Source organism: Borostomias antarcticus (assembly GCF_949987555.1).
Source record: "Borostomias antarcticus genome assembly, chromosome: 1".
Taxonomy (NCBI): Eukaryota; Metazoa; Chordata; class Actinopteri; order Stomiiformes; family Stomiidae; genus Borostomias; species Borostomias antarcticus.
In genome coordinates, this window is record NC_140234.1 from 61,221,154 (window position 1) to 61,234,144 (window position 12,991).

Here is a 12,991-nt window from a genome sequence, read left to right on the forward strand (position 1 = left end):
TCCTCTCAAGCTCCATCAGGTTGGATGGGGAGCGTCGGTGCTCAGACATTTTCAGGTCTCTCCAGAGATGTTCCATCAGGTTCAGGTCTGGGCTCTGGCTGGGCCACTCAAGGACATTCACAGACTTGTCCTAAAGCCACTCATTTGTTATCTGGGCTGTGTGCTTAGCGTTGTTGTCCTGATGGAAGGTGAACCTTCGCCCCAGTCTGAGGTCCAGAGCGCTCTGGACCAGGTTTTCATCAAGGATCTCTTTTACATTGCGACATTCATCTTTCCCTCAATCCTGACTAGTCTCCCAGTTCCTGCCACTGAAAAACATCCCCACAACATGATGATTGGTCAGGTGATGAGCGGTGCCTGGTTTCCTGTAGGGATGGTATAGTCAGGTGATGAGCGGTGCCTGGTTTCCTGTAGGGATGGTATAGTCAGGTGATGAGCAGTGCCTGGTTTCCTGTAGGGATGGTATAGTCAGGTGATGAGCGGTGCCTGGTTTCCTGTAGGGATGGTATAGTCAGGTGATGAGCGGTGCCTGGTTTCCTGTAGGGATGGTATAGTCAGGTGATGAGCAGTGCCTGGTTTCCTGTAGGGATGGTATAGTCAGGTGATGAGCGGTGCCTGGTTTTCTGTAGGGATGGTATAGTCAGGTGATGAGCGGTGCCTGGTTTCCTGTAGGGATGGTATTAACCAGGTGATGAGCGGTGCCTGGTTTCCTGTAGGGATGGTATAGTCAGGTGATGAGCAGTGCCTGGTTTCCTGTAGGGATGGTATAGTCAGGTGATGAGCGGTGCCTGGTTTCCTGTAGGGATGGTATAGTCAGGTGATGAGTGGTGCCTGGTTTCCTGTAGGGATGGTATAGTCAGGTGATGAGCGGTGCCTGGTTTCCTGTAGGGATGGTATAGTCAGGTGATGAGCGGTGCCTGGTTTCCTGTAGGGATGGTATAGTCAGGTGATGAGCGGTGCCTGGTTTCCTGTACGGATGGTATAGTCAGGTGATGAGCGGTGCCTGGTTTCCTGTAGGGATGGTATAGTCAGGTGATCAGCGGTGCCTGGTTTCCTGTAGGGATGGTATAGTCAGGTGATGAGCGGTGCCTGGTTTCCTGTAGGGATGGTATAGTCAGGTGATGAGCGGTGCCTGGTTTCCTCCAGATGTGACGCTTGGCACTCAGTTCAATCTTGGTTTCATCAGACAAGAGAATTTTGGTCTGAGAATCCTTTAGGTGCCTTTTTGCAAACTCCAAGCGGGCTGTCATGTGCCTTTTAATGAGGAGTGGCTTCTGACTGGCCACTTTCCATAAAGGCCTGATTGGTGGAGTGCTGCAGAGATGGTTGTCCTTCTGGAAGGTTCTCCCATCTCCACAGAGGAACGCTGGAGCTCTGTCAGAGTGACCATCGGGTTCATGGTCACCTCCCTGACCAAGGCCCTTCTCCTCTGTTTAGCTGGGCGGTCAGCTCCAGGAAGAGTCCTGGTGGTTCCAAACTTCTTCCATTTACGGATGATGGAGACCGCTGTGCTCGTTGAGACCTTCAGTGCTGCAGATTTTTTTGTACCCTTCCCCAGATCTGTGCCTTGATATGATCCAGTCTCTGAGGTCTACAGACAATTCCTTTAACTTCATGGCTTCTGCTCTGACATGCTCTGTCAACTGTGGGACCTTACTGTGTGTAGACTGGTGTGTTTCTTTCCAAATTATGTCCAATAAATTGAATTTACCACAGATGGACTCCAATCAAATTGCAGAAACATCTCAAGGAAGATCAGTGGCAACAGGATGAACCTGAGCTCAATTTTGAGTGTCATAGCAAAGGGGGTGAATACGTATGTACATCATGGGGTATTGTGTGTAGAATTCTGGGGGGGAAAGGAATTTGATCTATTTTGGAATGAGGCTGTAACATAACATGTGAAAAAAGTGAAGGTAGAGTGGTTTTATTGTGCTTGGTTGAGCACATAATTTAAAACCTGCCTTCTCTCTGGAGAGCACTCTTAGCTTGTTTTCTCAGGTCAAATCTTTGTGAGCAGACAGACATAAGGGCAGCTGAGACATTTCACACAGTTTTATCTCCATCTCCTGCTATTTATGAAGCAATTGAAGATATGTGCTAGTAAATGAGGTTAACAAACAGTAGCTCTTTCCACCACCTCGCCTACATTGACAGACCGGCCGAGGCCAGTGTAAAAACTGAGCAGGAGTTTAATTATTCACAGACTCCATGACTAGTGGTAACTAGACTAGTGGTGACTAGTGGTAACTAGACTAGTGGTAACTAGACTAGTGGTGACTAGACTAGTGGTGACTAGTGGTGACTAGACTAGTGGTGACTAGACTAGTGGTGACTAGACTAGTGGTGACTAGTGGTGACTAGTGGTGACTAGTGGTGACTAGACTAGTGGTGACTAGTGGTGACTAGACTAGTGGTGACTAGACTAGTGGTGACTAGTGGTAACTAGACTAGTGGTGACTAGTGGTGACTAGACTAGTGGTGACTAGTGGTAACTAGACTAGTGGTGACTAGTGGTGACTAGACTAGTGGTGACTAGTGGTGACTAGACTAGTGGTGACTAGTGGTGACTAGACTAGTGGTAACTAGACTAGTGGTAACTAGACTAGTGTTGACTAGACTAGTGGTGACTAGTGGTGACTAGACTAGTGTTGACTAGTGGTGACTAGACTAGTGGTAACTAGACTAGTGTTGACTAGTGGTAACTAGACTAGTGTTGACTAGTGGTGACTAGACTAGTGGTGACTAGTGGTGACTAGACTAGTGGTGACTAGTGGTGACTAGACTAGTGGTGACTAGACTAGTGTTGACTAGTGGTGACTAGACTAGTGGTGACTAGACTAGTGGTGACTAGTGGTAACTAGACTAGTGGTGACTAGTGGTAACTAGACTAGTGGTAACTAGACTAGTGGTGACAAGTGGTAACTAGACTAGTGGTGACTAGACTAGTGTTGACTAGTGGTGACTAGACTAGTGTTGACTAGTGGTGACTAGACTAGTGGTGACTAGACTAGTGGTGACTAGACTAGTGGTGACTAGACTAGTGGTGACTAGTGGTGACTAGACTAGTGGTAACTAGACTAGTGTTGACTAGTGGTAACTAGACTAGTGTTGACTAGTGGTGACTAGACTAGTGGTGACTAGTGGTGACTAGTCTAGTGGTGACTAGTGGTAACTAGACTAGTGGTGACTAGACTAGTGGTGACTAGTGGTAACTAGACTAGTGGTGACTAGTGGTAACTAGACTAGTGGTGACAAGTGGTAACTAGACTAGTGGTGACTAGACTAGTGTTGACTAGTGGTGACTAGACTAGTGTTGACTAGTGGTGACTAGACTAGTGGTGACTAGACTAGTGGTGACTAGTGGTGACTAGACTAGTGTTGACTAGTGGTGACTAGACTAGTGATAACTAGACTAGTGGTGACTAGACTAGTGTTGACTAGTGGTGACTAGACTAGTGTTGACTAGTGGTGACTAGACTAGTGGTGACTAGACTAGTGGTGACTAGTGGTGACTAGACTAGTGGTGACTAGTGGTGACTAGACTAGTGGTGACTAGACTAGTGTTGACTAGTGGTGACTAGACTAGTGGTGACTAGACTAGTGGTGACTAGTGGTAACTAGACTAGTGGTGACTAGTGGTAACTAGACTAGTGGTGACTAGTGGTGACTAGACTAGTGGTAACTAGACTAGTGGTGACTAGTGGTAACTAGACTAGTGGTGACTAGTGGTAACTAGACTAGTGTTGACTAGTGGTGACTAGACTAGTGTTGACTAGTGGTGACTAGACTAGTGGTGACTAGTGGTGACTAGTGGTAACTAGACTAGTGGTGACTAGTCTAGTGGTGACTAGTGGTGACTAGACTAGTGGTAACTAGTGGTGACTAGACTAGTGGTGACTTGTGGTAACTAGACTAGTGGTGACTAGTGGTAACTAGACTAGTGGTAACTAGACTAGTGGTGACAAGTGGTAACTAGACTAGTGGTGACTAGTGGTAACTAGACTAGTGGTGACTAGACTAGTGTTGACTAGTGGTGACTAGACTAGTGTTGACTAGTGGTGACTAGACTAGTGGTGACTAGTGGTGACTAGTCTAGTGGTGACTAGTGGTGACTAGACTAGTGGTGACTAGTGGTGACTAGTGGTGACTAGTGGTGACTAGACTAGTGGTGACTAGACTAGTGGTGACTAGACTAGTGGTGACTAGTGGTGACTAGACTAGTGGTGACTAGTGGTAATTAGACTAGTGGTGACTAGTGGTGACTAGACTAGTGGTGACTAGACTAGTGGTAACTAGACTAGTGGTGACTAGACTAGTGGTGACTAGTGGTGACTAGACTAGTGGTGACTAGTGGTGACTAGACTAGTGGTGACTAGACTAGTGGTGACTAGTGGTGACTAGACTAGTGGTGACTAGACTAGTGGTGACTAGTGGTGACTAGTGGTGACTAGACTAGTGGTGACTAGTGGTGACTAGTGGTGACTAGACTAGTGGTGACTAGACTAGTGGTGACTAGTGGTGACTAGTGGTAACTAGACTAGTGGTGACTAGTGGTGACTAGACTAGTGGTGACTAGTGGTAACTAGACTAGTGGTGACTAGACTAGTGGTGACAAGTGGTAACTAGACTAGTGGTGACTAGTGGTAACTAGACTAGTGTTGACTAGTGGTGACTAGACTAGTGGTGACTAGTGGTGACTAGACTAGTGGTGACTAGACTAGTGGTGACTAGACTAGTGGTGACTAGTGGTGACTAGTGGTGACTAGTGGTGACTAGACTAGTGGTGACTAGACTAGTGGTGACTAGTGGTAACTAGACTAGTGGTGACTAGTGGTGACTAGTGGTGACTAGACTAGTGGTGACTAGACTAGTGGTGACTAGACTAGTGGTGACTAGACTAGTGGTGACTAGACTAGTGTTGACTAGAGGTGACTAGACTAGTGGTGACTAGACTAGTGGTGACTAGTGGTGACTAGTGGTGACTAGACTAGTGGTGACTAGTGGTGACTAGACTAGTGTTGACTAGTGGTAACTAGACTAGTGGTGACTAGTGGTGACTAGACTAGTGGTGACTAGACTAGTGGTGACTAGACTAGTGGTGACTAGTGGTGACTAGTGGTGACTAGACTAGTGGTGACTAGACTAGTGGTGACTAGACTAGTGGTAACTAGACTAGTGGTAACTAGACTAGTGGTGACTAGACTAGTGGTAACTAGACTAGTGGTGACTAGTGGTGACTAGACTAGTGGTGACTAGTGGTAACTAGACTAGTGGTGACTAGACTAGTGGTAACTAGTGGTAACTAGACTAGTGGTGACTAGACTAGTGGTGACTAGTGGTAACTAGACTAGTGGTGACTAGTGGTGACTAGACTAGTGGTGACTAGTGGTAACTAGACTAGTGGTGACTAGACTAGTGGTAACTAGTGGTAACTAGACTAGTGGTAACTAGACTAGTGGTAACTAGACTAGTGGTAACTAGACTAGTGGTAACTAGACTAGTGGTGACTAGTGGTGACTAGACTAGTGGTGACTAGTGGTGACTAGACTAGTGGTGACTAGTGGTAACTAGACTAGTGGTAACTAGACTAGTGGTGACTAGTGGTGACTAGTGGTAACTAGACTAGTGGTAACTAGACTAGTGGTAACTAAGGCCCCAGTTGAAAGGAGCCATAAACCCAACAAGCTCCTTTTTGTCCGTGGTGATAAGATCCTGCAGCCACTCACAGGCTAAGAGGAAGAAGTCTAACGTTCAGTTCAAAGGACATTTCCCTTCCATATATAAATATATATATATATATATATATATCTCTTCTTGCTGCAGGTCTTCTGTGACTGCTTCCTCCATGAGATTTCTTCCCACCTTTGCTTGCATTTTATAATCAAGAGTAAAATAGCTAGTCTACAAAAAGTCTAAAATAATTCATGTTTAAGAGGGCCATAGCTTTCCTTGAATAATACTTTATGCTTCTTAAATGCATACAAATACAATACTATTAGATCCTAGTATAAAAACTGACATGAAATGGTCATCGTGGCTCTGTTCCCCTCATGTAACATTCAAGTTATTGGTTGCATGCTTCTAGAAATAGTTATTGTATACAAAACATGCTGAGTTAAAAACTAAAACTTAAAAAGTTAAACTTTCTCATAGCTAATAGAAAAACACATGGCACACATGCAGAATAAAAAAAAAGTTGTAATGCATTTAACAAAATCAAACAGGTGTTCTTGGAGTGGACAGCAGAGCGTTCTCAGCAGGACCTGGAGAGACGTGTTCTTGGAGTGGACAGCAGAGCGTTCTCAGCAGGACTGGAGAGACCGTGTTCTTGGAGTGGACAGCACAGTTCACAGCAGGACTGGAGAGACCGTGTTCTTGGAGTGGACTGGAGAGACCGTGTTCTTGGCACAGAGAGAGCACTCACATCGTTTGATCCTCATGAGCATAAAGATTAACAATGTGATTCATCTCATCGGTTGGTGCATTTCCTGAGATCATACCCAGAAAACCCTGGGAGAGAAAGGCCAGAGAAAAGGTAGGGGGGGATAAAAGCCCTTTACTACATCAAACGGACACGCCAGAGGAGAGGGATGACGTTGGGCTGGACTCAGTTGTTCACACAGGATTAAGCAGCGCAGCATCAGTTCATGTGGATAAGATGTAGAGGAATGCCTTTTCACCACAAATACCATATTTTCAAATGAGTACTGTAATACAGCAGTTGAACTGTTGTAGCTACTGCAGACTCCCAGGATCAGATGAGAAAGGGAACAGCAGCTTGGGGAACTGCAGATTAAAGCTTTTTGGGTTCTTGATCAGGCTACATGACAAATCTGAACATTTTTTGACATGATTTCCAAATTACCACCTTTCCCCATCCCTCTGAAGACCCTTCGAGTTCCACAGTATATTCACACTAAACTTGGCTTGAACAAGACGCGTAAATGGAAGCGCAGGGCCACCATGGAGGCTGGACTCGCTGAAGCCTTTAATCTCTTCCCCGTGACCCACATGAAATCATGAGAACCACTCCAGTGTTGACAGGGCACTGGGTGTTCAGCTCACAGCAACCGGCCCCAGATCCTCAACCCAACCGCCAGGCTCAACACCAACCCCCCCAGGCTCAACACCAACCCCCCCAGGCTCAACACCAACCCCCCACCCAGGCTCAACACCAACCCCCCCCAGGATCCACACCAACCCCCCCAGGCTCAACACCAACCCCCCCCAGGCTCAACACCAACCCCCCCAGGCTCAACACCAACCCCCCCAGGCTCAACACCAACCCCCCCAGGCTCAACACCAACCCCCCCCAGGCTCAACACCAACCCCCCCAGGCTCAACACCAACCCCCCCAGGATCAACACCAACCCCCCCAGGATCAACCACCAAACCCATGCAAGTACAGTAACACAGAGCACAGCAGGACTTATGGCCCATTCAAGTGTGGTTGTATAAAATCCTGTTAATGCATGAACTAGCCCTAAATGCAGAGTGATCTGTGTACTGACTAACATCTTATATAAAAGCATACAGGAGCTGACATGGCTCAAATGAGGCAGAGGCACTGGCGATTCAAAAACTGCTTTATTGAACCCTTGCACAATTTTCCATTTGCATACACAATCACATTCTGAACCCAGTTAATATCCATATCATGTCTGTCACTCAAGTTTCCCCAGAAAATGGCAATCAAGTTGTTGTTTTGTATCAGCACTAGCTAGCTTAGCCACTTAGCTAGCATTAGCTAAAGCAGCCTTCAAGGAGCCCTCTATCCAGCCCTAATCATATCCTCGTCTTCTGTTGAGGTCTAGTTATATACAAATATCTCCCATCTACAAGTGCAAACAAATGCAGGCAACTGGTAACACAGCAATATGACATTTTCCAGCTTTCTGGAGAAACAACTTGTCCACAGTACTTTGTCCTGAGCAATACAACTGCTGAATATGAACTTGTGTCGGGGTGTCCAGATAATGCTGGAGACATGTGGCTTCATAGATAAAATGGGAGGTAATCCGCCAACCGATTAATCTTGCAACCACCACCAGACGCCACCTGTTGATAGGAATGGAGAGAGAAGCATTGGCTGGGGAACCATGTCACCGACACGCGGACAAACCTAGAACCTTCTATAAGCAACCTTGATCGCTTCACAAGTACAGGCGTGGATTCCTAGGTGTTGAGGAAAACTATAGTAGCGTGTTGCCCCTGGAAACAGCAGACCACCCATGTCAGGGAGGACCTGCGCTTCGTGTCCAAGGGGGCGCTGCTCTGGGGTCACTGCGTAAAGGACCAGCCGTGGTAGAAACCAACTGGCCCCCTTTGAAAATGACCCATCCCCCCACTGACACGAGCACCAAGGAGATCCCTCACCTTCCTCAGCAGGTCCCAGGAGGAACGCCTCCTCATCTTCCTCAGCAGGTCCCAGGAGGAACGCCTCCTCACCTTCCTCAGCAGGTCCCAGGAGGAACGCCTCCTCACCTTCCTCAGCAGGTCCCAGGAGGAACGCCTCCTCACCTTCCTCAGCAGGGCCCAGGAGGAACGCCTCCTCACCTTCCTCAGCAGGTCCCAGGAGGAACGCCCCCTCACCTTCCTCAGCAGGTCCCAGGAGCAACGACCCTCTGACCTGAAACATTCAGAAAGTTCACGTCAGTTCCTGGAGAGCATGTGCAGTTAAAAACAAACGAAACAAAGCAGAAGTGTCCCCAGTAGACCCCCCCGGCATGTCTGCTGAGGAGACCCACTGGGGTGAGGTTTACTTTCTGGTCAAGTCCACAGCAAGTAAGGAACAGAGTCTCCCAAAAGCCTTGGTATATGACCAAATCAATACACACATCCAAGAAGGTACAGAGGGAAATTCACCAGCAGGAACGACTTACCCTCAATGGGGTGACGGCTACTAACAAAACTGGTCTTCTCAATGGCCGTCACTCCAAAGTGTCCGGGGTATGAAGTCCTGGTCTATGTCTGTGGAAAGAGAGGCACTTAGAATCCTACAGGTTCAACTAGGAAACTTTATTCACTTGACAATCATTGCCTACCGTTGTGCCTGAGCACGGTACCCCAACACTAACATTTTACTGTGCAGCAAATTAGAAATTGTCTCGACAGAAATACCAAGACTCCAGGCACGGAGAAGCATGGAGACCAACGATGTCAGAAGCCGAGTTCTTATCGCACCGCGTAATGAACAGACCAGAAGGAGAAGCAACTGGCTGCAGATACCATACAGTGCTTTTCAAAATCTACTGTCCACATGTAGTCTACTGAAACATGGTTACACCGGGCAAGTACTGGCATGCCTGTTATGAACAGGCCTGCACACTTGCATTCCAAACATCTTCAATGTAGATCGAGGCCTTCACTCACCCATGGCAGAATTTGAGCTGGTCCGCCATCTAGTGGTCATTTGACAGACCTACAAGTGAAAAGGGGCAATCAGAATCAAGTGAGCTACTACAGTAGCAGCAGCATTGGACGACCACAGTAACTGCAGCAGCATTGGGTGAATTGTGTTCTGCAGTAATATCCCACACAGCTAACGGCAGTAGCCATGAGGGTAAAGCGAAACCACAGGTTTGTTCTTTGAGGCATTTCCAACGACGAAACCCCACTGAGAAAGGTCTGTCGGGATAGACCTCAGCACAGCAGCAATCCAAACGTTCAGGGTCATTTCTAGGCATACATTACAACGCCAATAGTCCCACAGAAGAAAATATCTACCAACCATTGCTGCATGAGAACTGGGCATATATCCAAAAGCATCCCTCAGCCAAAGGTAATCGAGCTGCATACATCTGTTAAAGAAACCTTAAATTAGCAACACTTCTGACATGTAATTAAAACCCAGTTTTATGCTCAGCTGTTCAGAAAGGCCCATTTCATTCACAGCTCAGAGCAGTTGAACATATCAGCCAATCATCATAACTTCTAAATTCCATAAAAGTTAATATATTTGAAAACGTTCTTACCAGAACTTCTGGTTTGCGTGGCCTGGGCCCAGTGTGACACTTCCTGGTTTCTGGTTTGCGTGGCCTGGGCCCAGTGTGACACTTCTAGTCTCGTCCATCAATCCAACAAGCCTGGACACTTGGATTTGTGGAGTACTGGGATTAGTGAATGTCCGTCATCCACAGGATAATACTGATCCTGAATCAGACGGATGGAAAACGGGGATATTAGGCTTGACATTTAAACATACTTAATGACTTATTTTACCCAAATTGAATAGAGTAAAATCACTGATCATATAATGCAGAAGGAGCTACTGCTCAAATGGCATATTTTATCCCAGCACGATTCAACACCCAACTCGTCCCAGACGGTCTCAAAAACACAATCAACTCTGGCAGGAGATGAGTTGCCAATTTATGCAGGAATTCACCCAATTTATTTACACCGGGAACCATAAGCCTAACTATTTTTTAGCAGCTAGTCAGAATCCAGCTGCTTTTCATGACTGATACATGTCCAGTCTCAGATACATGTCCAGTCTCATAAGTAACACTGCTGCTGACAAGGCGCAGCAGTGGGTTGCAAGAGAAAGGTTTACTCTGAGCACTGCTCCAGTATGGGGTCCCACTGTCTGGACCTCGGCTGGTGCTGTGCTATCAAATAAGTCCAAAGGGTAGGGATGTCACGAGAACCAATACTGCAGTACGCCAAAATGTGACAGTACTTGGTTTTCTATAGTACCATAGTACGTAGGTACCGAGGATGCAATTCTTCTGGACCTGACGAGCGCCAGCATACAGTAGTAACGTTAACCAATATTAGTTCTTGGATTGAGGAGACAAAACACCAACGATGTCTCTCAAAACAGGCTTGTATGCAGCTAGTAGCCCCACTTTCACATTATCCATGGTCACCAGGCTGTCCTTGGTAGGACACTTTCACATGAGCCATGGGTCACCAGGGTTAGGGTTATCCTTGGTAGGCCACTTGCAAACACATTCTACATCCACAATCTCTTGAAAATCAACCATTTCCAATTCGATTTTATCTATTTTGTACCAGTACAAACTAGAGCTCTAGTTCAAACTTGAAATGTCTAAAGGGTTTAGGTTAGGCTAATGCTCCTTGCTATCTATAACCACCGCGTCTGAGCTCAGCTGCTAGATAAAGCTTTGATTCCGTGGTATCAAAAGGTTAAGAGAATTGTGTAATTTCACTGGTATTAGTATCGACTACTGAATGGGTATCATGACATCCCTAGCAAAGGACAAGCGTGTTTAGACGTGTTCTGGGTTGTGGATGAACACACAGCTCAGCCGAGCTCCTTACCTCGTGGGGACATGACTGCATGAAGACATCTTGCAGCTCCAACCACGCAGCTACACGCATGGCATGGGATTAACCGCATGGCATGTAATGTTCTTAATTCCTGCAGAAATATAAATCAGTTTCAGTCACTTCAACTCTCTCAAACAGCCAGACGTCTTAATATTTAGTTGCGAGATTAGTAGTCTAGTTAGGTTTTCAGGACCCTTCTGGCAGAAGCCAGGCTAGCACTAGCATAGCTACCTAGCTAACAGGGCCCAGTACTCATGATACAGCCAGGCTAGCACTAGCCTAGCTAGCTACCCAGCAGGGCCCAATGCTGAGGCTATCATGCATGTCTCGGGCCTCATTGTCACCACGCTGCAACTCATACTGCAGAGATGAAAGCAAAGCCAGGGTTTAATATACCATTTACCATGAAAGAGTTCACCCACTGAATCAGATCAACTCTCACTCGTGGTGGATGGCGGTCAACTAGTTAGCAGGCTAACCCTAGGCAGGCTAACACGCTAGCTGCTAATGCTACTACTACTAATATACTAACGTTAGCCAGGCTAACACGCTAGCTGCTAATACTACTACGATGGTAACTAGACCACGTGGCAAGATTAATCATTTCCAAGCTAAATGTTACCAGACGCATTTCAGGGTTATTTGAATGCACGCATGTCTTAGCTAAGCGAGCACGTCTCTACATCTTGAGTTCCTTTAACAGAACGCTTCACATGTTTCACCCCGTCAGAACCAGACTAACCTGCTCCTGTGATCTTCTGAGGAAATGGGACCTTCTAAGCGTCTCAGGGCGTTTATATATCCACGCCAGCAGAGAACGGTTTACGGCATGACGACACGGCATGACGACACGGCAGTCTGTCCAACCAGCGTGAGTGCGTCACTCTCTGATCTCGCCGCCACGCGATCACGTGGTTCATACGAGTGCATGTTACCGCTAAAAAAACACAAATAAATCAAACCAAATTACAAAACTTTGCTGTTTGAATACATTCTACATTTGAATTAGTATTAATATTGTTATTATTCATTGACGTATAATAGGGTTAGGGTTAGGGACATGTCTGTGAAGTGTATTGGGACCATGTCATTTTGCACTTTAAATAAAGATTGACTTGACTTAATAAACAAGAGCGAAAGGAATGTCACGTGAGCTGAGGAGCGTGTTCGGTTATTAACGGTTATTTACCCTAATGGGCGGTTATTTACCCTAATGGACGGTTATTTACCCTAATGGACGGTTATTTACCCTAACGGGCGGTTATTTACCCTAACGGGCGGTTATTTACCCTAACGGGCGGTTATTTACCCTAATGGGCGGTTATTTACCCTAACGGGCGGTTATTTACCCTAATGGGCGGTTATTTACCCTAATGGGCGGTTATTTACCCTAACGGGCGGTTATTTACCCTAATGGGCGGTTATTTACCCTAACGGGCGGTTATTTACCCTAATGGGCGGTTATTTACCCTAACGGGCGGTTATTTACCCTAATGGGCTAGTAGAACGGTTATTTATTAGTTATAACCCTAACCCTTAACCCTAATGGGCTAGGAGCACTGGTTCAGTTAGTCATTAATGCTTCATATCTGCTCATTGTTCGTTATCTTGAGCGTTTGTGCTACGTTACAGTGTCTGAGGAACTTTGTCTTGTGAGAGGTTAATATGGGCATGTGTCAATCAAAAGGCAAGG

At 46.4% G+C, this 12,991-nt stretch overlaps 1 long non-coding RNA gene across 1 annotated transcript; it reads right to left on the bottom strand.

Annotated features, from left to right (window-relative positions):
• Positions 1-7,573: 7,573 nt before the first annotated feature.
• On the bottom strand, positions 7,574-12,059 carry LOC311310922. Its single transcript, XR_014630521.1, has 8 exons — positions 12,041-12,059; positions 11,290-11,389; positions 9,978-10,155; positions 9,734-9,803; positions 9,376-9,424; positions 8,886-8,973; positions 8,380-8,632; positions 7,574-8,061 (listed from the first exon to the last, which is right to left on the bottom strand). It is a non-coding gene; the product is annotated as an uncharacterized lncRNA (long non-coding RNA).
• Positions 12,060-12,991: the final 932 nt, after the last annotated feature.